Raw genomic sequence first — 22,298 nt, forward strand, 5'->3', positions numbered from 1 at the left:
ACTGGTTGGTATGCATGTAAAAGACACAAGGTGAGCACTTGAGAGGCCCCAGGAATTGGCTTAGCCCTGGGATGGGCCAGTCTCTCCAGGGTCAGCAGGCTCCAGATGTCAAAACGTCAGCAGCACACGGTCCCCCGGGGTCACCCAACACAGGACCGGAAACCTAGGTGGGCTGGCTTCAGAGCCCATGCTCTTAGCCCGTCTACAGTGAGATTTCCTCTCTGCAGCAGAGACCCGCTAATGCAGCTTGGGGGGAGCTCAGGGGAAGTGACCGCAAACACTGATGTCTGAACAGAGATGAGCTGGGGGAGGCTGCAGGTGGGAATGGGGGGGGGGAACAGGAGCCAGGAAGGCTGTTTGGGGCTTTCTTCAGGCAGACAAAGAGTCCCCGAGAGGCTGGTTATGAGCCAGCATTGCTGTTGTTCATACCGTCATTTCAATTTGGGAGAAAACCAGCCACACCTGACGGCAACGTGAATCCCACCCCCATCACGAAACAGCCCAAACTGGATCCAACAGACCCCACTGCCTGGCTGGGCCGCATCCTGATTGTGTTCTGACACGGGAGCGTCACCACCGAGTTTCCGGATTATTTGGATAATATGCCTTATTTGGGATAGACAGCTGGAAGAGAGGAACAGCCTGCACTGAAATAGCAACATCTGTTGAAACCTCCCAGGAGAAAAATTCTCCTTTTGTTGTATATTAAGTCATTAAAACACAAAAAAGGAAAAGGGACATTAATTTCCCCACCATATGCAGACAATATTTTAATGCAAAGGTACCAAGGGAAGTGTCGCCTGCCTTCTGCTGACAGTCTGTGGAAGGAGTGTCAGGCAAGCAGGGGAGTGGGGTGGGGGGGGAGGGTGACCCTCCACAGGAACCAATTTGTCCCCTGAAGACAGGGGACCAAGGAGCCTGGACTGGCTCTGCTCAATCCCATATTCTGAGTTTCTTTCTGCTTCCTCGGTCTGACCCTGGCTCAGAGCTCTGGGGTCTGCACCAGGGTCTCGGGCTCGTGCTTAAATCATTGTCCCAGGTCCTTTTCTTATTTTACTTTTTTTAATATAATTTATTGTCAGATTGGCTAACATACAGGGTGTAAAGTGTGCTCTTGCTTTTTGGGGGTAGATTCCTGTGGTTTATCGCTTACATACAACACCCAGTGCTCATCCCAACAAGTCCCAGATCCTTTTAGAGGCCACGGTCTCCCCGAACCTGGGTTCCCTCACCTTCTGATGGCTGATTAATGACACTCGTTCTTCCTGTCCCATCGTGCTCATCCGGATCACCGCACGCAGAGTGCGCCGTGGCTTTGTCCAAGCTGGCTCATGAAAGGTTCTCTTGTCATGCAACCCCTTGTTGCAGGGGCTTTTTGGCCCACTGCCTCTAATACCCTCTGCCAGGGTATTAGCCCCTGCACTCTGCGTGGTGAGAGTGCAGCAAATGCTCTGAGCCACTGCCTGTTTCTGTATTGAGGGAGCAAATTACCCACGGGCCCGTGCCTCTGTCCTCTGCCTTCCCTGACTTCCTTGGTCCAGACAGAACATCCTTCCTGCTCCATCCCCTGGGCACAGGGGCCCCATCTCTGCCCTGAGCCGGACATCCCCCCAAACAGCTTCCCCAGGCAGTGCCTTCCAGGCCAGGCCAGCCCTTAGCAAAGCCTGTTTGCATCTTGAGTATCAGCCCTCACACAGCCACTGCCTTTTTATTTTTATTTTTTTAAGAGAGAGAGAGAGAGAGAGAGGCAGAGGGCGGGGGACAGGGGGAGAGAGAGAGAGGCTCCCAAGCAGGCTCCAGTGCAGAACCCCCTATGGGGCTCGATCTTACGAACTGTGAGATCATGACCTGAGCTGAAATCAAGAGTTGGGGGGCGCCTGGGTGGCGCAGTCGGTTAAGCGTCCGACTTCAGCCAGGTCACGATCTCGCGGTCCGTGAGTTCGAGCCCCGCGTCAGGCTCCGGGCTGATGGCTCAGAGCCTGGAGCCTGTTTCCGATTCTGTGTCTCCCTCTCTCTCTCTGCCCCTCCCCCTGTTCATGCTCTGTCTCTCTCTGTCCCAAAAATAAATAAAAACGTTGAAAAAAAAAATTAAAAAAAAAAAAAAAGAGTTGGATGTTTAACAACTGAGCCACCCAGGCACCCCAGAGCCACTGCCTTTTGTGTGCCTGGGACAGCCCTCAGGAGTGGATAAAAGCCAACGTCTTCCTTCCAGAATGCCCTTGATGCTCCCTCTTGGGGAAACATGGTATTCGTTTTCTACCCTAGGAACAAAAAGCCTAGAACAGAGTGTCGTTTGCGATGGTAGCAATCACCCCAGCAAGGATCCTGGCTCTTGTTACCAGTTTACTGAGTCGTTTACCTGGAAGAGCATATTAGTCAGGTTAAGCGAGGCTCTGTGGCAGTAATAAACACTCCCAAATCTCATGGCTTTAACCCAGTTGATGTTGATTTCTTGCTCACGTAAGTTCCGTGGCTGGTCCGGGTGACTCCCCAGACAACCTTCCTCTATATGTTGTCCTGACGGATACAAGCTCTGTGGTCTTCAGTCTCCCCGTCAACACGACCTTCCCAGGGAAAAGGGGTCCTGGAGAGTCACACTAGCTTTCACAGGGTTTCACATGGAAGGTCACATGACCCTGCTGCTCCCATTTCATTGGCCAAGGCAAATGACACATCCATGCCTGGTTCCAGAGGAGGGCAGGAAGGTGCAAGCATCCTCGGGGTCAGAAGGAGAGGAGAGGTGGAGGGTGGGGGGCAGTAGTAGCGCCCCCCACAGCCAGCCCCTCGCAGCGCTCACCGTGATCCAGCTGCTGTGTGTGAACCCATTGAATCCTCACGGCGATCTACTCTTATCCCCCTTCTATAGACGAGAAAACTGAGGCTCAGGTGAATGAAGTGACTTGCCCAAGGCCTGCACAGCCATCCAGTGGGTGCCCCCTCCAGATGAATAGCACGGATAGGGACACAGAAAGCAGACCCCGAGCTTCTTGGATTCCCCCAGAGCTGGCTGGGGCTGGACTCCAGTCTCCTCGGAGGGGGAGGGGGCAGTGGTGGCAGCGGCCCAGCAGGGTATAAACTGAGATCAACACCAGATTCCCAGCTCTCCTGCAGGGAGCAGCCTCTCTGCAGAGACCTCAAAATCTTTGTCCCAGTCATGACGCAGTTCAGCCACTGAAAAAATGGAAATTTCTACCCCTAAAACTCTCTGGACACTCTGGTGGTGTTTTAAAGTCAGAATTCTTGGGGCGCCCGGGTGGCTCAGTCAGTTAAGCGTCCGACTTCAGCCAGGTCACGATCTTGCGGTTCGTGAGTTCGAGCCCCGCGTCAGGCTCTGGGCTGATGGCTCGGAGCCTGGAGCCTGTTTCCGATTCTGTGTCTCCCTCTCTCTCTGCCCCTCCCCCGTTCATGCTCTGTCTCTCTCTGTCCCAAAAATAAATAAAACGTTGAAAAAAAAATTTTTTAAAAAAGTCAGAATTCTTGGCTTTTGACAAATTGAAGTTCATTCTAATGCTGTTTTCCAGGGCCCAGCCCAATGCCCCCTTGATGAGCAGCCTCAAAAGTGTGCAACACCATGGGCTGTGGAGGCCAGGGGTCAATTATTTTTATTTGCTCATAAGAAGCTACAAATCCAATAAATTGTAGATGAAATAAGTAAGAAATGTCTTTGCATCATGAAACAAGGAGCCTGGGGAGGGCTACCCATGGAGGTCATCAGAAATCCAGATTATTTCTACACTCCTACTTTGCCATCCTTGGCATGGGGATTTGACCTCATGGTTACAAGATGGCTGCTACGCCTCCAGGTATCATACCTGGACTCCACACAGAATTAAAGGGCAAAATTTGAAAGGCTGAATTTGCTCCAAGAGCTTCTTCCTGGTTCTTTTCGCTTACACGTCGGTGGCCAAAACTGGTCACTTGGTCACTTCTAGCCGCAAGGAAGTCTGACGAGATGAGTGTTTTAGCTTTCCATTCTCTTTGGGAGAGAAAGAAAGCAGGTCGGGAATGGCTCTGGGCACCGGATGCTCTCTGGCTGCCAGAGACAGGCAGATCTGGCAACATCACTTACAATGACCTTGCACAAAGTATTCCTTTGAACTTCTATTTATTCACTTGGAAAATGAGGACAATTACAGCGCCTCCCTCCCAGAGTCGCGATGCCTGGAATACAGAAAATATCGAATACATGGTAAATATTATTTTAATTATTATAATGGGAAAACAATATTTATGTAAAAGGCAGGCAGCAGACCCAGTTAATATATTTCTGGAAAATTACCCAACTATCCCAAATCACACAGAAATGTATTCCAAAAGTCCCTGTAGAGGTAGCTTAGAGTTCTGCTTGAAGAGGCCTGAGGGTGAGGTGGAAACCCCTAACCTGCTTCCCTCCGCAGCCTGTAGGGGAGCAGAGCAGGGAGGAAACAGAAGGAGAGTGTGACCGGGGCGGGGCGCTCTCAGGGCCATAGCTCTGAGCCTGCCCGGCCCGTGCAGGACTCATGACCGGACGAGACAGCAGAGTGACAGAGCCGCAGGAACCCAGCCGCCCGCCTGGCCACCCTTCGACCCCCCCACCCCCCCCACCGCAGAGCTGGGACCCTCCCCACCCCCACTCACCATGATGCATTTTTTTCTTGGAACAAACAGATGAAAGATGAAAGAAAGCTGGGGGCGGCTGGTCGGGCCACTGGAAACATCTCCGAGCAGAAAGCAGCAGCTGAACTGACTGCCCTTTGGAGCCGCGGGCTGCAGCCCTGGTTGCCCTGGGGTTCCTGGGGTCCCGTGAGGATGAGAACCGGAGAATGAGAAGAGCAGGCAGGCTGAACTCCCGGGGAGGAAAGTTCCAGTCTTTGCTCCTCTGGCCCAGGGAGCCCCAAGGGGTCAAGAGTGGGAGAACGGATGGATCGACCATTGGGCGCCCCCAAGACCATTCTGGTTGGGGCTTGTCTCCTAGGAGCCCCGTCACCGCTGATCCTAAGGAAGGGACGTGGTAGTGTCCTGGGGTCATGTAGAGGCAGCAGCCACAATCCGTGTGGGCCGAGTGGGTAGACGCAGTATCCGGGATGTTGTAGGTGCTCCAGAAATCAGGCCGGGGTGGCAGATGTCAGGTGCCGCTCCAGGAAATGCACGCAGCCACTACTGAATTGGCTGGATGCCTGGCCTGACTCCCTCTGATGAGTGACCTCTGTCCTGCCACCTCCCAGCTGGCCCGCCTGCTCCAGTGTGCCTTTGCAGCAGGAAAGCCAAAGGGGGACTAGAAACAGAGCATCCTGACTGGTGAGGTCACGCACGCCTAGTGAGCATACATTGAGCACCATCTGTGTGCACGGCCCTGGGCCAGAAGGGGTCAGCGCCCAGCGTTGGAGGCTGCCAAAGGTCTGTATGCAGCTCTCGATTTCATTTAAAATCTGCTGTTTTTCATCTCCGGCACGTTCTTCTTAGAGACGACTCATGGAGTTAGTCACTCAGAGAGACACAAAGGAGAAATTAAATTAGGAGTATTCCTGTCCTAATGGCAAATCCAAACAGACACCAAGCAGCTGGCTCTCTTGGGGAATCAGCCTCCCCTCGTGAGGTTGGATTTGGGAAAGAAACCAGAGGCTGTTAACTGACACATAGGGCCTCCTTCTGGGGCCTGTGGGCTAAGCTGGGACAGGGGGAATAGCGTCCATCCATCCATCCCTCCCCCTGCCAGCCCCCACCCATCCCCAGAGCCTGACCTATAAGCAGGTTTGACTCATTTATTTGAGCTTCTCATTAACCTCCAAGGTCATTCATGCCTCAGGCCCTTTGCACTTGCTCGGCCCTCAGCCAGGGAATGGGTTCTCCCCCAGATCTTCACAAGGCCCTTTCTCAGGCTTTAGCTGTCAGCACAAATGTCATGACGTCCTAACTAAGAGTGGTCACTCAACCCCTATGCCCTTTCTCCTGTTTTATTCTTTACTGACACTTACCTTGAGACGTCTCCTTCTCCGCTGCTGATTTGTTCACTATCCTTCTCCCTTCACCCGGGAGCGTGTGTCGTGACCCCAGTACCCAGAAGGAACGTGCACGTGGTAGTGCTCAGTAAACATTATCGAGCAAATAAAGGAACCCTATTTGGCAGATCATATAACGGGGGCCCAGAGGCTAACAGAGTTGCCAAAGTCCACAAAATGAGTCAGTGCCAGGATTCAAATCCAGGTCTTGGGTCTCCACATCTTGTGTTCCTTCCATCTAGCCCCACTCTCTTGAAGTTTCCAGGCTTCTTCTTGTTTCTGTCACACCTTACCCCTCCTGGGTCCTGCTCCCTTGAGAAGGGCAGTGACCTTTGAAGCCAAGCATCCCACCTCCCTGGGAGGCATCTGGTGCATTGACTGGGCCCAGAGGTTGGGCGGCGTGGCCTCTGAGCTCAGTTCTATCACTCACAGCCGCTCGACCTTGTTAAGTCACTTACCATCTTGTGCCTCTGTTTCCCCTTCTGTAAACTGGGGGTGATAGTAATATTGCCCCTCTTAAAGAACGTGTAACAGTTAAATGAAGTCATACACATAGAGCCTCAGAACTGAACCCTACACAGAGGAGCAACAAAGGAACGTCGCTGTCATTGTAGGAATGGCCTGTCCTCCTAGCCGTCTTGCCCTGAAGGCCACAAGGCATCTCCCGCCAACCCTCCACCCTCCCCACACGCCACTGCTCCCCTCAGCTGCAGCACCTGCCACGATCCCTGAAGCCAATGAACTAACGAACCACATCCTCCTGGTGGGAATGCTTTCTTTCCTCGGAAAATCCCTCTCCACAGCCGCCTCCTCTGAGAAGCCTTCCTGGATTCCCGGCCCCGCAGCAAGCTAACACTGGAGCGATACCACAGGGAGGTCAGGTGGCAGGGAGCCACCTCACAAGCCACGTGGAGCCATTTTAGAAGCAAATCCTCCAGCCCCGGGTGAGACTTGCCACTGATGTCTCAACTGCAACCACCTGGACCCTAAGCTGGAACCACCCAGCTGCATCACTCCCAAGTTCCCAAGCCACAGAGAGCAAGATCGTAAGTACTCTTGTGGGTTTTTTAATGTTTGTTTGTTGGTTGGTTTATATATTTTATCTATCTACCATCTATCTATCTATCTATCTATCTATCTATCTATCTATCTATCTATCTAGATTTATTTATTTATTTATTTATTTATTTATTTATTTATTTATTTAATTTATTTATTTAGTTTTTGTCCAAAGCTTTTATTCCCATGCTTGGTACAGTATCCATACAAGCAGCTGGCCCTAAACGGTAGTTGTTCTCAAATAGGTCACTGCCCCACCTCGGCCAGGTGAGTTAAATTCGTGCAGCCTCAGGACCGAGACCAGTTCCTGTCAAGTAGACCGCGGTCCTCAAACTGCTCCAGGACCCTCACTGCCCTCCCTTCAGGGCCCCCCCACGACGCGGTTAACCCGCAGGTCCCGATGATCACGGAGAGGACAGCACTTCCACAAAAGGAACAGGAACGTGCGGACACGGAGCAGCAGGGCCTATAGGACGTCTCCCCGGGGCCCTTTCCACAAGGACCCCCACCCGCTCGCAGCCGGGTGTCCCCGTGTCGCTCACGGTTACAAGGGCCGCCGGGGGGAGGACCTGGCGGGCCCAGTTATGCGCAAGCGCATGCGTGCAGCCTGAACCCGGCGCCACGCGCAGGCGCGGCAGGGGCTCAAAGGCGGCGCGTAATGTTTATTTATTTTTGAGAGAGAGAGAGAGAGAGAGAGAGAGAGAGAGAGAGGGGGGGGGGGAGGGGGAGGGAGAGGGAGAGAAAGCGGCCGCGCAGAGAGAGAGGGAGAAGGAGAATCCCGAGCGGGCTCCGCACTGTCAGCGCAGAGCCCAACACGGGGCTCGAACTCACCGACTGTGAGATCATGACCTGAGCCGAAACCAAGAGTCGGATGCTTAACCCACCGAGCCACCCAGGCGCCTCGTAAGTACTCTTGTTTTAAGCTAAGTGTTGGGATGACTTTTTAATGCCGCAATAGATGACTAAGGTCGCGTATAAAACCCCACCAGAGGGCATTGCATGCTGATGGGGTGACTGCGAGGTAGTGCTCCGCCCGAGTCCTGGGGTGTCCCCATGGGATTACTTCCCGTATCTCTCCCACCCCATACCCTTCCCTCCCAAATAAGCCACTTGTCCTCAAATCCTTGTCTCTGAGTCAGCTTCTAGAGGCCCAAACGAAGACACAGAGAATGTCAGTCTCCACCATGTGGTCCTGCCTCCTCTCTGAGTATCACTGCCTGGGGGGGGGTGGGGGGGCTGCACACACACAGCTCATCCAGCCCTGAGGGCCTGCTTCTTCTATGGGTCTCTCACCTCCCAGGAAACTCACCTCTTTCCTGAGCAGAAAATCCCTCCTGAATCCAGTCTGGTGTCAGCACTCAAGGCCTGAGGATCCCAAGGGCACCCCACACCCTTCCCTGTCCACTCCTGTTCCCAGTATGCGTCCAAGAGTTCCTACCAGTGTAGAGAATCTGCCCTTCACTCCTACTCTGCAGCTGGCATAAATACAGTCTCCCCACAGTGGATTAGTTTTCAAATGCATGGAGATGGTGTGATAAATAACTTTTAAATTCTTTTTTAAAATGTGGGGTGCCTTTGCACCCCAATGTTTATGGTAGCACTATTGACAATAGCCAATGTATGGGAAGAGCCCAAATGTCCATCGACAGATGAATGGATAAAGAAGAGGTGAGATATATGTGTATATACACAGTGGAATATTAGCAATAAAAAAGAATGAAATCTTGCCATTTGCAACAGTGAGGGTGGAACTAGAGTGTAATATGCTAAGTGAAATTAGAGAAAGACAAATATATGACTTCACTCACGTAGAATTTAAGATACAGAACAGATGAACATAAGGGAAGCAAAAATAATATAAAAGCGGGGGGGGGGCAAAGCGTAAGAGACTCTTAAATATAGAGAACAAACTGAGGGTTGCTGCAGAGGTTGTGGGTGGGGGGATGGGCTAAATGGATAAGCGGCATTAAGGAATCTACTCCTGAAATCATTGTTGCACTATATGCTAACTAACTGAGGTATAACTTAAAAAAAAAAAAGTGTGCCTGAATTCATTCGAATAGCTGTTTGTTCTCTACTGGTGTCTCCATCCACAGGCTAAGTGGATTTTTCTGACATTACAAAGGGGTCCTCCCCCTGATTAAGGTTGGGGCCCCGTGGTGCAACATAGGCCATTAACCCAGGGTAGCAGTGTGGTGACAACCGTGGGCAGTGCCAGTTCAGGAAGGGAATTGGGAGGTGGGGGAGGCTACCTCACAGGTGATGTCCAGGTTTCCCAGGATACGTGAGACTCCAAATGGCGATCTTGCTGTCAGACGTGGGGTCTGAGGCCTTGGTGGCATCTGCGTCAGCGGTCCCTGTGTCAGGACTTTTTGCCTCGGTCCTGGTTGTTGAGTTTTCTGCTCTTGATTTGGGGGGGGGGGCCTGCAGCATCTGGGACCCCCAACAGGTCTGTTGTCTACAGTTGTGCAGGGTCATAGACACATGGTCCTAGAGGGTTCCATGCACAGGGATTTCTCCAGAGCATTCCTGCCTTCCTGCTATTCTCATGCTTTTCATTTGCTTGTCTGTGTCCCTCCAACCCTGAGCCCCATGTGAGCTGAGTCTTTATCACCCCTGTGCTGCGTGCCCAGCTGAGGCCGGGCCATCAACACGGCCACCAGAACCATCACACCAGCCACATGTGTGATCTAAATTCTCTAAGAGCCATTTTAAAACAGCAAATGCAGCAGAGGAGATGGATTTTAATATTATATTTTATGTAATCCAAAATACCCAAAATGTTTATCATTCCAGCATATGATCAATGTAAGATTTATTAATGAAATGTTTTACTTGCTGCATATCCCTATTCAGACCCCTAAATTTTCACCAGAAACACCTGATCTGTATTTAGACTTCATAAAATTTGTGGTTGAAAAAAACAGATTCATGGGGCGCCTGGGTGGCTCAGTTGGTTAAGCATCTGACTTCTGCTCAGGTCATGATCTTGCAGTTTGTGGGGTCGAGCCCCGCGTTGGGCTCTGACAGCACAGAGCCTGGAGCCTGTTCAGATTCTGTGTCTCCTCCTCTCTCTGCACCTCCCCCACTCATACTCTCTCTCTCTCTCTCTCTCTCTCTCTCAAAAATAAACATTAAAAAAAAATTTTTTTTAAGCAGATTCAAATGTCCAAGTTGTTCCAAACATCCTTGAGGGTTTTCCAAGAACTGTGTCAAGCATCTACTTTAACATTTAAATGAATGCAAAACAAACAAAAATTTTAAATGAAGCGTTCAGCTCCTTGGTCACTCTAACATTTGGGGCCAGTGACCACTATACTGGGCAGCGTAGATCGAGAACATCCCACTGGGCAGAGACTTCTGTTGGACACAACAGATCCCAGCCTTCATGTTCTTTGGACAGGGGTGCTTATTAACAATGAATTGGGACCCGTCTGGACGCTGACTCAGACCCTCCCTCACCCCCGAGGGGTTTGGGGTGGAGACGCACGCTCCACCTGGCACCCCCACCCGTGAAACTCGTAATGCCTTTACAACCCTCAAACACAATTCTGCAAACGACGTGGGCAAGAAAGCCCAGAATGAGAAGGTGGATTGATTCAATATTCCCCCTAGACCTTTGTGTTCCAGATGGGGCCTTGGAACCTGAACATTTCAATGTGCTCTTCAGAGACCAATGCTTCCAAGAACGTGTGGAAAAGCAAAGTCTGAGACCAGCGCATCTTTAAACATTTCCTGGGTGGGGCCCATCTAGTTCATTTCTGGTGACACTTAAGGGCGGTGAGGGGCTGTCTGCCCATTAAGCCGGCCACAGGCTGCCGCTTTAATTTACTTTCCGCTATTTCGGGGCCTTGGTCTGCTTGTGTGGATTTTCTCTTAGCCTCAAACAAATAAATAATTCATCCCCAAAGTGGCACATTTGCTGGTATTGCTTAGATTAAAATCCCTAAAATATGTATTTCATTTGGATTTGGTGGGGCCGTTATCAGTCTCAGATAGCACTGGAGCTAAAATAAAATCTGGAGCTCTTATGAGATAACCCACAAGTCAACTCCGGACGTTCTCTGAATCTGGATTCTTCTCACTGTGGTCTCTCCTAATGACCGGCCTGGAGACAGCAAGTGGCGGTGTTTTTATAGCGCAAGCTGGTCCTCTGGCTGAGTCCTCCTAATTACCGTGTTGGAGGGCATGTAGCACCTGCTTCCTGTGCTTGTAGAACTGAGGAAATGTGCTATGTAATATTTATGGTTCCTGTAAAAATCACGGAATAATTTGTGGTGCCTAGCATTTGGTGGTGTTTGCAGTAGAGGCTCCCAGCCTTCGAGAAGGTACACCCTCCCCGCCGCCTTCGCCGGGGTCAGGCACACCTGCCCGGGGATCGTGCCCTCCTTAGGGGCGTGTGGCCGGGCTCTCCTGGCGGCACTGGCCTGGGAATTTAGGTCAGTGGTGGGATTAAAACCCCATTTAAAGATGCTCAGAAACGTGTTAGCCTCTGGCGAATTCATTCGGAATCCTCACAACTGTCCTGCGTTGACCTTCATCGTGTGTCTGGCAGAAGCCGGAAGAAACCAGGGAGGAGGGGAGAGTCTTGAAGATGGTAAAGGTGGAGGGGAGAGGGGGACCCCAGGAGACCCAAGATTCTGCCAGCCTTCCTCCCTCTCCCCTTCCCTTCCTCCCTTCCTTCCTGTAACATTAAAAACTTTTTTAGATGGGGCAGCTGGGTGGCTCAGTCGGTTAAGGGGCTGACTTCGGCTCGGGTCATGATCTTGCAGTTTGTGAGTTCGAGCCCCGTGTCGGGCTCTGCACTGACAGCTCAGAGTCTGGAGCCTGCTTCAGATTCTGGGTCTCCCCCTCTCTCTCTATCCCTCCCCCACTCACACTCTCTCAAAAAAAATGTTAAAAATTTTACAAAATTTTCTTAATGTTAATTTATTTATTTTGAAAGAGAGAGAGCGAGTGGGGGGGGGCAGAGAGAGAGAGAGAGAGAGAGAGAGAGAATCGCAGGCAGGCTCCAAACTGCCAACACAGAGCCCCACATGGGGCTCCAACTAACAAACTGTGAGATCATGACCTGAGCTGAAATCAAGAGTTGGACACCCAGGTGTCCCCTTCCCGTAACATTTAATAAATACCTACTAGGGGCACCTGGGTGGCTCAGTCGGTTAAGCGTCCGACTCTTGGTTTTGGCTCAGGTTATGATCTGACAGCTTTGTGGGTTCGAGCCCCACATTGGACTCTGTGCTGGCAGCATGGAGCCTGCTTGGGATTCTCTCTCTCTCTCTCTCTCTCTCTCTCTCTCTCTCTGTCTCTGTCTCTCTCGCTGCCTTTCCTCCACTTGTGCTGTCTCTGTCTCTCTCAAAATAAACTTTAAAAAAATTTTAGTAAGTACCTACTATGTGCCAAGTACCCATAAAGATGCCAAATATCACCAACGACACAGCCACGTCCTTGAAGCACACGGTCAAGAAGCACACGGCCTGGAGGAGGGGAGTTACCCTCAGGAATCACACATGTAAATGCACAGTGGTGCCAAGTGCTACAGAGAAGCATTCAAATGATCTGTTTCTTGAACATGTCAGAAGCCAGGGCAGTGCAGGTTTTGGTCCTCACTGGCCTGATACCCGGGCAAGGCCTCTGTGCGTGCCGGCACTGTGACACCCAGCCCGTAAACGTCCGCGTCATCGATGCCTTCATGCACTCCCTCCATCCACGAGCACTTGCTGTGCGGGCCCCGTGCTGGGCGCTCACAGGCGACCCTAACCCAGCTAGGAGACACCAGTGGCAGGGGTGAGCTGTGGAGGGTGAGGCCTCGTGCTCAGGGAAGAGAAGGGGGGGTCAGTGTGGACAAAAATGAAGGCCCCCCCCGCAAATGAGGACCAGCCACGGCTATTTATTCAGAGCCTCCTAAAGCAAATAAACCCGTCATTCGTGTTTGGCAGAGATGCAAAGGCGGGCAGTGGGGTGGTGGAGTTTTACAAGGGGCCACAGGGAAGGCTCAGACTTGCCCTGGCTGGGGGGCCTGAGGAAGCTGGAGGCGGGCTCCCTAGAAGTGGGACATTCTATGTGATCGGTTAGGGGACCGTATTTGGCTTTCTCTGGTTTGTCCTAAGTTGGTATCAGGAACAAAAACGAGCGAAGCGGCCAGCCGATGAAGTCCTGGCCGTCTGGGGCCCGTTGCTGTGGGGGGGGGGGGGGGTTCAAGATCTGTCTTCACATACGGTCTGGCCTCTGGTTGGCATTTCAGTCTCTCCTCTTGAGTCCCCCTGCTCCCTGCCACCCTTCGAATGAGACTTCATTCCATGTCCTCACTCACATCAGGAAGGCATCATAGAGGGGGGGTGCATGAGCTGAGTCTGGAAGGGAGAGGAGAGGTGAGTTGTCTCAGGGAAGGGCACTCAGGGCAGAGGAAGCAGCCTTGGAAAGGAGCCCGGGACCCAGGGAGTAGTGAGCACTTGGGGAAGGGGGCATCAGAGGGCTTCGTGCCCACAGAGGCGGGGAGATGGGATGAGAACAGAAAGAGCGAGAACCTGGGTCATCCGGAGTCTGGAGGTTACCTGGGGGCAATAGGGAGCCACCTGAGGGCTTTTAGCAAGGGCAGGCCACGATCTAAAATGAGAACTAGAAAGTGGGATATGCCATGCTGGGGACAGTTCACTGTTGTGGGGTGGGGGCTGTGGGAGGCGGTGCTCAGGGGGAGATGGGAAGATTTGCTGTCGCACTGGTCTGGCCAAGAGACGAGGGGCCAGAGCCATAAGAAGAAGAGTCAGCGGAGACAGGATGGACAGCCCCAGCCGTTCCCGTGGGGGATCCTGGGTGTGGAGGTGACACAGAGATGCTCCTGGGTTCCACGCAACAGCCTGGGTGTCCCTAGGAGCAACCCTCAGGATGTGTGGTGCCATATTCTCCAACTCGTCCTTCACTGAAATGTTACGGGGCAGTACCTCATAGTTAGTGCAAGTTAGCTTGCACAGATGACCAAGGAGGCCGTGGGCAATCACTGAGCATGTGCAGTGTGGTACTTTGAATGAATGCACGAGTGAGTGAGTGGGTGAGTGAAGGAAGGAATGAATGAATGATACAACAACGCTCCTTCATCCAACCAGAGTGCTTCCTTGCAAAGCAAGAAGTCGGCTCCCTCAACGACTGGGATGTAATTTAGTTCCTAATGAGCCCTTGAGTGTGTATCGTAATTAGGGAGCGCTCTGGCGGGCGAACCTGTCGGCCGGACACGCCACTTCTTTGTTGAGTTGAGCTAAGATGGTGATTTACCAGAGTGAAAACTAATAAGATTCCGCAGTCACCAGCTTTTATGTGCAGTCATATAATACGGGTGTAATTACACATGCGCATCCGTAAATTGGACACAGACCTAAAGAAAGAGCACGCTTCTTCTGGTAGCAAAGCGAAAGACTCGGCAAAGCCATAAAAGATATCACGGTGCCTGCTGTGTGTGTGCGTGTGGAAGCTGCCATTGGTGGGGTGTCTGTTTCCACGAACTCGGTGATCTGGGGGCTCTTTTGTGATTCGGCAGTCGTGCCCTTTCGTCTTGAAGTCAGGCAGTGCCCAGTCTTGGCGGCCTCCCCACGTCTCAGCCACTAACGTCGGCGAAAGCTTTGTGCTGGCCGAGAGCATTTCTTGCACTTTGTGTGGCTTCCAGCCGTGTTGTTGGTTAATCACGGAGCTTAAAATGTGATCAGACAAGATCTGACTTTAGCCTTTCTAAGCTGGCAATTTTGCAGAAGGCCCACGGAATGACATTCATTACTTTAATTGTAAAGCCCTTGAACTACTGGTTCTACCTGAAGCAGACAGAGTGGTGGTGGCTTGGGGGGGGGGGGTGTGGATTGAACAGCAAGCCTGCCCCCTCCTGGAGCCATTCCTTCTCCTGTAAAGGAGGGGTTTGGTCCAGGCTGCCTCCTTGTAAGACCCCCCCCCCTGCCCCGTAAAATTCTAAAACCCTAATTACTCCCTAGGACATGGCTTCTGTAACTGTCTTTTAACCCCACCTTGTAGGAACCAGTCCGGAATTGGGTAAAAAGGCTGAGAAACAGATACCCAGGACATTTTGGCTGCTCAGTGCTCAAATGACTCTGGGGAGATACTCTTGTTACCCATTTGCCAAGTCAGGTTGATTCAGCCTGGCCCTTGCAGGCTCTTTGAAACCCTGGAGGGAGAGTCTGTTGGGGGGCTGAGCTGGGGTTTTGGGGGGGTAACTTGTGTGCAGATTTCCCAGTGCTTTTGCGGCTAATCCTATGTGTCGGCTGCCCTCTGGGGACGCTGTGGGGGATGGGGGGGATCCAAACTGTTGAAGGTCTCTGAGGCCTTCCAGGAGGAGACAGACCGGTGGTCACCTCACCAGCTGGGTGGGATTCTGTTGGACAGACAGAAAGAGACAAGGCATTCCATGTTTTCCTCTGGGCGGTGACCACCTGGCTATGTGCGCAAAGATCCGCTGAGCCCTTGGAATGCTCCACCTGATAAGAGTGTCTTTGCTTACTTGGAGGCCTTGGGCAATGGCAGACAGTCTAGTAATATGATTTAGGATGGGGGCTTTGGGTCACAACGGTCACCTTGACCTCCAGAAGGGCTGGAGACTGAGGTCAGCCATATGGGGAGTCAACCATGTCTGTGTTATGGATCCCCAGTAAAGACCCTGGGGGCGCCTGGGTGGCTCAGTCGGTTGAGCGTTCAACCCTTGATTTTGACTCAGGTCATGATCCCAGGGCCGTGGGATCCAGCCCTGTGTCGAGCTCTGCGCTGGGCTTCTCTCTCTCTCTCTCTCTGTTTGTCTTCCCCTCTGCCCCTCTCTCCCATTTGCATGCTCTCTCTCTCTCTCTCTCTCTAAAATAATAAAAATAAAAATATAAGACTCTGGACACCGAGGCTGGGGGGCTTCCCTGCTCATGCATATTGTCACATGTCACTGGGAGACATCTGCACTGCCCTTGACTCCACTGATAGGTGACAGCTGGAAACTCCGTGTTTGCATCTTTTCTCTCCTCTGCCCCATGAGCCTTTTCCTTGTCCTGATCTTCATCTGTATTCTTCCACTGTAATAAACCTTGACCTTGTGTGTAACAGCTCTTGGCAAATTCTGTGAGTCCTCTCAGTGAATTAACCAAACCTGAGGGTGGTCTTGGGGACCACTGACGTCAGAAGTAGGGACTCGTGGACTGTTCCCCCGACTCTGGAAATGGCCAGGCCCACAACTGGGTTTTCTACCATTTGCAGAATACACGCTCAGTCTAGCTCACACCGGCCACCTGCACCTGGAGGAGATGAGGGAGGACGAGGGAGAAGTCCCTTGAGGCCCTTTCTGGAAGCTATTTCTCTTCAGAAGAACAGGTCGCTGCCACCTGGGTCCTTGCACAGAAACTCCAACAAACAAAGAAACAGGCACATTCCTGATCCGCAGAGTTACGGACCCTCCTTGGGACAGGGCCCTTTGGGTCTCATCGCCCTTCCGTTTTCGCACCTGCCTCTCCTCCCCAGTCACGTGTCCCCGGAGGAAAGTGAACGTTTCCAAGAAACCGCGGACCGCGTGAGATCAGTTTCTTTAGATCCCATTGGACGTTCCCCCCCTGGTACCCACAGAATCTGAAAAAAAGCAAATGAGTTCTGGAGAGAGAATTTATTGGGGGAAGAGGAGATAGCAAACAATTATGTGTATCTGTTGGTTTGTTTTTCACATCTGGTCACCAGGCCAAAGAAACATAATTAATTTTTTGGTTCCAAAGAGACAATTCCACCAATGATACACATCTTTAATTAGCCCAGCTCAACAATTGTGCCCCGGTACTTTATTTCAGGGAGCTCCACGCTGACACGTTAATGGAAGATGGTTCCAGACTCCGGGGTAAGAATAAAAGTGATTGCGCAGGCCTGAAATGAAGGTGGTTGCTTACACAAGATAAGCCCTGGGTTTCATTCTAGAAGTGATCTAATCGGTGGCGCATCTAGGAGCCACATGCAAATGGGAGAAGAGCAGTGTGGAATCCGTGGGGGGCGGGGGGAAGGAGGGGGTAGGTAGGTCTCTTGAGGCCGTATTTTGCAAGTGGTGGAAATGCAATACGGACTAGCTTGAACATCCAGAACTTTTGTCATCTTACAGATCTGAAGGGTTCTGTGGCAGGGCTCTCCGAGCGGCCTCCGACCCGGTTCTCTGCCGTTCTCTCATCTCCCTTCCTCGGCTTGTCGGCTTCCTTCTCACACTGGTTTCCCTCCCAGTCACGACACGGCTGCCAGGAGGCCTGGCAGGAGGCACGTGGCTGCAGGCCTCCTCCTTCCCGTGGGGAGGGTTGGGGGGAGTGAGCAGAATAGCCTCCCACAACCCTCGGAGTCCTGAGCTCGGCTCTGATGGGACCAACCCGGCCGGGGCCTGATTGGCTTAGGTGAACGACTCACGTATGTACCAAATGGCCACACGAGGAGGAGCTGAGTGTGGTTAGAAAGGAGTGATGGGTTGAGGGGCGCCTGGGTGGCTCGGTCGGTGAAGCCTGTGATGCTTGGCCTTGGCTCAGGTCGTGACCTCACGGTTTGTGAGTCAGAGCCCCACGTCGGCTTTGGTGCCGAAAGTGCGGAGCCTGCTTGAGATTCTCTCTCTTTCCTTCTCTCTCTGCCCCTCCCCTGCTTGCTCTCTCTCTTTCTCAAAATAAATAAGTTAACATTTAAAAAAAAAAAAAGGAGTAATGGGTTGATACCAGTAGCATTAGTTGGATAATTTGAAGAGAGCTGACTAGAGACTCATCAGAGGCGTGAGCAGGGGGAGAGGAAAACCGTGAGGCTGAGGCGGTGCCCTGGGCTCCGTGACTGCCCCTAGGCCTGCGGGGGCCAGGCGCGGGCATGGTCACCGAGCCTGGCATCAGAGGGACCAGAGGGGAGGGAACCACCTGACAGGACCCGTGGCCCTGGTCCAAAGAACAGCCAGCTGGTGCTGACAGTGCCCATAAAGAGCTGAGAAACAAATCCCAGACCCCGCTCTCTGCCCTCACTCTATCACCTGCTGGGCTCCCCATTGCCAAACCTGACAAGAAGCCAGAGGGCAGGGAGCCTCAGGGTGTGGCAGGGAGCCACAGAGCAGTCCTGGGCCGAGAGCAGCTTGGAGGAGCCTGGAGGAGGGCCCCCAGGGCGGGAGACGGAATCCTGGTCCACGGCGTGGGGTGCAAACACAGCTCCCGGCTGCGTCTCCCTCCAGGAACCAGGCAGGGGCATCTACAACAGGTCAGACCAGCTTCCCCAGCAAGCCTGTTGGTCCTGATGTGTGAGCCCTCTAGGACCAATAGGGAAAGTTTGCTCTCCTAATCAAAAAGTTGCTTTGTGAAATCAAAACCGGGCAGATCAGGTTTCAAATCGTGGCTCTGCCATTTACCAGCCTTGTGAATAGAAAGAAGTTAACCTCCTTATAATCTAGCTTCCTCATTCATAAGAAGGGAAGGATAACACAACTGGCTGTTAGGGGCATTAAGTTAAATAATGTGTGCCAGATGCCTGGCATGTAATATGTGCTTGATATATGCTGTTACTGTTTTTGACTGAGATACACTGTGATGTATTTACATTGTGATACAATGTGATACATTGCCCATAAAGCCTTAGACGATGCTCTACATGGGGCCCTGCGCTGTCTTTTTTTTTTTTTTTTTTTTTTTTTTGATGATTTCTCTAAAGAGGTGGCATCTCAGCTAGACCAGAATGGGCAAGAAATTTTCCAGATGAATGCCACTGTAAGGAAGATCTTTCTCTATCTGCTCCTTGATCGCATCATTGTGCTGCTCAAACATCTGCTATGACTCCCTATTTCCTGCCATAATAATTCTGAACCTGTGTGACCTGAAGTCATCTGCCCACACCATCCCCATCCATGGGAAAGCTGTGCCTGGGCCCATAGTTCTAAACAGCTGGAAGTCTTCCCCCCCTCCACATTCTCATCTTCCCAAATCCATAAATCCCTCCCACTTAAGCTTCAAGACTCAAGGAGGCTCCCCTCATCTACGCAGCCCTGTTTCCACACCCACACATCCCTCCCCGTTGGATCGCTGCTATCCGCTAAGGCCCTTACTCACCAGCTCTGAGTTGCTGGATGTGGGAGCTCAGAATCCTGGCACATAGCCTTGTTCACAGTAGGCACTCCATAAATGTTGGTTGAGTAAATACATCATTATTTGCAACTTAATAATTTGATATTTTATTAGTTGTGGTAAGTGACAAAGAGTCTGCATTTTCTCATTGGTGAATCTTAAGGATTATGATGAAGAATTAACCGATATGAGTCCCCACATTTGATGTATAAGACTCATCACAGGGACTCATATATACATATACATATACATATATATACATATACATCGTGTGTGTGTGTGTGTGTGTATATATATATATATTTATATACATATTTATATACATATATATATATTTCATATATATATATATGAACCTCTTCCCACTAAACACACCCTCACTGCAAACTACAGGTAACCATTGGTCTGCTGTCCAAATGGAATAGAGTTTCTTTCCTAAAGTGTAATAATAGAATTAGACTACAAGTGCTCTTAGTAGGTTGGCTTCTTTCACTCACCTCGATGTTTTTAGATTCATCCATGTTGTTGTATTCCTTTTTAAGACTCACTAGTATTCCATTTCATGGATGTATCACAATTTGTAATTTGTCAGTCTGTTCATTTGTTGATGGACATTCGAACATTGTCTGATTTGGGTTATTATGAATAAGCTTTCATGAACCTTTGTGTATGAGTCTTTGTGTGGACATATGTTTTCTTTTGGGTAAATACCTAGGAGTGGAATCACTGAGTTGTACAATAAGTGTATAATTAACTTAATAAGAGACTCCCAAACTGTTTTCCAAGGTGGTTGTAGCATTTCACATTCTGGCCGACAAGGTATAAGAGTTCTAGTTGCCCCAGATCCTTGTCAACATTTGGTGTTGTCAGTGTTAAATTTTAGCCACTCTAGTGGGTGTAGAGTAGCATCTCACTGTGGTTTTAGTTTGCAATTCCCTGGCAGCTAATGATGTTGACCATCTTTTCATGTGCTTGTTGGCTATTCATGCATTTGCTTTTGTGAAAGGTCTGTTCAAATCTCCTGTCTACTCCTATGGTTTTAAAGCCTGCCTCCCACATAAACCAAAAAAAAAAAAAAAAAAAATCCTGAGTGTCACTTTCCCAGCTTCCCTTGCAGCTAGCCTGTACTCGTGAAATCTAGGATTGACGAATCCGAGGCACCCGGCCCAATCTGTGCTTTCTGAGCTGGTGATTGGACAAGTAGGGATGTTTCTGCATTGGTGGTAACACTAGCTGCCGTGGTACCAGTGGCCACACACATTGACCAGTGACCTCTATCGAGTGTTGAAGTGAAGCCCAACCCACTGGATTTTTTAGAGCCCAGCAGCAGGGGCCTCACCATGTCAGGCCTGTGACTGACTCTGGACCAGCTTCCCCAAATCCTGCCTGTGATCCTGGAGCCACTCAACCTCCTTTTAGTGACCTCCTTTCCTGCTTGCATCAGCCACATCCACTGAGTCTGTTTTTTTTTTTTTTCAATTTTTTCAATGTTTATTTGTTTTTGAGATAGAGCGTGAGCAGGGGAGGAGCACAGAGAGAGGGAGACACAGAATCCGAAGCTGGCTCAAGGCTGAGCTGTCAGCATAGAGCCCGATGCGGGGCTCAAACTTACAAACTGCCATATCATGACCTGAGCTGAGGTCGGATGCTTAACCGACTGAGCCACCCAGGAGCCCTGCTGAGTCTGTTTCTATCAGGACACAGCTTGGAGCACAGTAGGTTGGTATGTTGATTTCTGGCGTACTGGGAATGTCCAAGATTGTGACTTTCTCGGTCTGAACGAGAGCCCATGAATTAACAGGCCGCTTGTCACTGCACCCGTTACAGGTTTGGCTTGCTCGTCAACTTTTTGCCAAAGGGCTTGACAATAAAAGACACTGTTGAAATGAAATCTTATAATTGCCTTTTTTAAAGAGAGCTCTTTTCCAAAGGCTGGATCTCCGCCCGCATTTGCATTTGGACTTGGGAAGCGAATACAGTATGATAAGTATTTATTTTTAATAATCTGATAGCATGCAAATACATTTCCCATTTCCCCACTTCTTTCCCTTTGTGAACCTTTGTGCCCCTGACAGAAATAAGAACGAGCAAAGACTCAACAACTAAAAATGCAGCTGGGGGTTTCTCCACCACTGTCCTTTAGGAATTGCTAGAAAATTTCTGAAGTTACAGGCTTGGCACCCCACTCTAAGTACAATTTTGGGATTGCACTTCTCAGGGCAGGGCAGGGCAGGGTCTAGGTTTTGCAGGCTCTGAAGCGCCTATGATTTGGGGGCTAAGAAGAGAATGCAAAACTATCATGAAAGCATTAGAAGCAGGCGTTGGAGGGACACCTGGGTGGCTCAGTTGGCCGAGCGTCCGACTTCAGCTCAGGTCGTGATCTCACGGTTCTCGTGGGTTTGAGCCCCATATCGGGCTCTTTGCAGACAGCTCAGCGCCCGGAACCTGCTTCAGATTCTGTGTCTCCCTCTCTCTCTGCCCCTCCCCTGCTCATGCTCTGTCTCTCAAAAATAAATAAATGTTAAAACAAAATTAAAAAGAAAGAAAGACGCAGGTATTGGAATGGGCCCTTGCAAGGGAGGGAGCTGAAGCCTGAATTTCATTAGCTTCATAATATGTCTGTTTCTTACTACCACTGCTATTCTTTAAACATCAGCAACAAATTCTAGAGGCTGTGTGCTTCCTCCCATGTCGTTGGTCTACCAGTTGGTTGAACTGCCCCCAGAGCTCTGGGCTTTCTCCACTTTGGTCTGATGCCCAAACAGGGTGAGCCAAGGGACACAGATTTCCATGCTCTGTGGTCAGGGCCAAGTGTAAGTTCCATGCTTGTACAAGCGGCACGGGGTCAGCTCATTCTCAGCCAAGACGCTGCCCTCGAGTAGCTGGATACATGCGCTACATCAGTGCGGCCATAGGAGCAGCGGATGAAGCCTCACCACGTGACTCACCCCAAGTCTTAGCTCGAAGGAGGACGGAGCCAGAAGAGGATTTGCAGCATGATCTTACATTTAAGATCGTGTGTGTGTGTGTGGTCACAGATACCCTTACAGTGAGGATGAGTCTACGCTCCAGAGATGGCTGAAACCTCACTTCCTCCCTGCCAGCTCTCCTGCAGTGTGACCTTGCTACTCCCTTACCAAGGGCTGGGAGGGTCTAATTCTCTTGCCCTTGAACCTAGGCTGGC

At 50.9% G+C, this 22,298-nt stretch overlaps 1 non-coding gene across 1 annotated transcript; it reads right to left on the reverse strand.

Moving 5' to 3' along the window:
- Positions 1-7,566: 7,566 nt before the first annotated feature.
- LOC124519427 (small nucleolar RNA SNORA76) lies at positions 7,567-7,692 on the reverse strand. Its single transcript, XR_006964108.1, has one exon. It is a non-coding gene; the product is annotated as a small nucleolar RNA SNORA76 (small nucleolar RNA).
- Between the last annotated feature and the right edge of the window lie 14,606 nt (positions 7,693-22,298).

This window comes from Lynx rufus, unplaced genomic scaffold, assembly GCF_022079265.1.
Source record: "Lynx rufus isolate CCGP_SWC_20201006 ecotype Redwood Valley unplaced genomic scaffold, mLynRuf1.p SCAF_27, whole genome shotgun sequence".
Lineage (NCBI taxonomy): Eukaryota > Metazoa > Chordata > Mammalia > Carnivora > Felidae > Lynx > Lynx rufus.